Raw genomic sequence first — 2,500 nt, forward strand, 5'->3', positions numbered from 1 at the left:
ATGGCTCAACGTTCCCATAAGACCCATTCAGAACATGCACAAAAGAATTTCACGGAGCATTAAGCAGTGACTGGTGACAAAGTTTGCTCAGCTCCTTCTTAAATAATAAAACTCCATTCAAAATATGTTTGAATTATTTACCCATCACTTCTGTATATAAATTCGGTTAAAATGATGCTATCTTAATTTCGTAATTGTGGAATTTGTGATGTTGATTGCTAATGAAAAAGGCGATGAGCGTAATCAAATTATGAAACATTTGTGAAATTTTTGCTTTCCTGCCCTTAATTTTGTATATATGTATGTGTGTGTATACATATATACGTACATTTATATATATACATATATGTGTGTGTATTCATATATACACACACTTATGTATACATATATAAAATATGTATAGTTATATATATATGTTCAAGATATATGTTTAAAATTTTGGCGAAAGGCCTGCGTTTTCGAGGATGGAAGTCAGTCGATTACATCGACCCCCAGTGCTCAGCTGGTATTTTCTTTTATCCACCCCAACAGGATGAAAAGCAAAGTCGACCTCAACAGAATTTGGATTCAGAACGTAAAGACGGAAGAAATGCCTCTAAGCATTTCGCCCATCGTGCTTACGTTCCTGCCAGCTCGCCGCATTCGAAAGCCACATACACATGCAGACGCATGTTCTTTTTACCGTTTGAATTTCTTTCCTGGGAAATATCATCGAACGAGTACATTCGTACGATGGTAGGTGACGATTTCCGCAGAATTTAGCGTCTCTTTCTTGCAAATCGCCTGGCCACGTCGAGATTGTTAAATTCTCTGATACAAATTGTAAATCTACAAATGTACACCAGAATCAATCGCAACAGCTTAATACCAGCGCTGCCAGCACTGATGCTGCTGCTGCTACCACTACTACTACTGCTTTTACTACTACTGCTACTACTACTGCTTTTACTACTACTGCTACTACTACTACGACCATTGCTGCTGCTGCTACTGCTGCTGCTTCTTCTTCTACTACTACTTCTACTACTACTACTACTGCTACTACTGCTGCTGCTGCTGCTGCTGCTTTTACTACTACTACTACTAATACTATTAATACTACTACTGCTGTTACTACTACTACTACTACTACTACTACTACTACTACTACTACTAATACTACTATTACTACTACTTTTATGGAAAAATGATGGTGATAATGATAATAACGACGACGACGATGATGATGATGATGATGATGATGATGGTGATGATAGTGACGACAGTAGTGGAGATGGTTGTAGTGATGCTGTTGCTGCTGATGGTGATGACGATGACGATGGTGGTGATGACGGATGATTATGAAGATGAACGAGGAGGAGACGATAATTCCAAGAAGCAATAAATATATAAAGTGAAAAATAAATAAATCAACAGAAACGCTAATTAGAGAAAAGTGACCAATTTCCTTCCTTCACATGGTGCCAGTCTAGAAAGGAAGCAAAATAATTAAGCAGGTGATATTCGATGCTTTGGAACACTCGAAGAATATCTCAAAGTTGTACAGATAACCTGATTCTGTATCGTCTACAGAAATATCGAATTTTATACTTATTGACTTAAGGACTAATATACATTAAAAAAAAAAAAAAACATATATATTGAATTATGTCAAATCAAATATATTACCGATATTGATTTTATCAAACTCATAACGACGAAAGGGCGAATTCAATTTTATATGGTTTGAAAGGCGGTGAGCTGGCAGAAAGGTTAGCTCGCCGGGCGAAAATGCTTAGCGGTATTTCGTCTACCGTTACATTCTGAGTTCAAATTCCGCCGCGGTTGATTTTGCCTTTCATCCATTCGGGGACCGATAAATTACGTACCAGTTACACACTGGGGTCGATATAATCGACTTAATGCGTTTGTCTGTCCTTGTTTGTCCCCTCTGTGTGTAGCCCTTTGTGGGCAGTAAAGAAATAAGAAACGTTAGCACGCTGGGCGAAATGCTTAGCGATATTTCGTATATCGTTACGTTCTGACTTCAAATTCCGTCCATGTAGACTTTGCCTTTCCTCAATTCGGGGGTCGATAAATAAATTACCAGTTACGCACTGGGGTCGCTGTAATCGACTTAATCACTTTGTCTGTCCTTGTTTGTCCCCTCTGTGTTTAGCCCTTTGTGGGCAGTACAGAAATAAGAAATGTTAGCACGCCGGGCGAAATGCTTAGCGGTGTTTCGTCTGTCTTTACGTTCTGAGTTCAAATTCCGCCAAGGTCGACTTTGCCTTTTATCCATTAGGGGTCGGTCTAATCATACTGGGGTCGAACTAATCGTACTGGGGTCGATCTAATCGACTGACTCTCTCCATAAAAGTTTCGGGCCTTGTGCTAGAGTAGAAAAGAATTTTACATGGTTTGGAATACAGTTTGCTTCTGATTGGTTCTGATACTTAATGTTGAGAAGCCACAGAGATAAGGAAACATCGATGTCCATCGTTCCTGAATGAGATTTGGA

General features: G+C 38.9%; 1 long non-coding RNA gene across 4 annotated transcripts in view; it reads right to left on the reverse strand.

Annotated features, from left to right (window-relative positions):
* The window catches only part of LOC149133398 (uncharacterized), a 56,981-nt gene that overhangs the window by 36,332 nt on the left and 18,149 nt on the right, over positions 1 to 2,500 (reverse strand). The gene's annotated exons all lie outside the window — the stretch shown is intronic.

This window comes from Octopus bimaculoides, chromosome 11 (genome assembly GCF_046866305.1).
Source record: "Octopus bimaculoides isolate indiv1 chromosome 11, ASM4686630v1, whole genome shotgun sequence".
In the NCBI taxonomy this organism is placed as follows: Eukaryota; Metazoa; Mollusca; class Cephalopoda; order Octopoda; family Octopodidae; genus Octopus; species Octopus bimaculoides.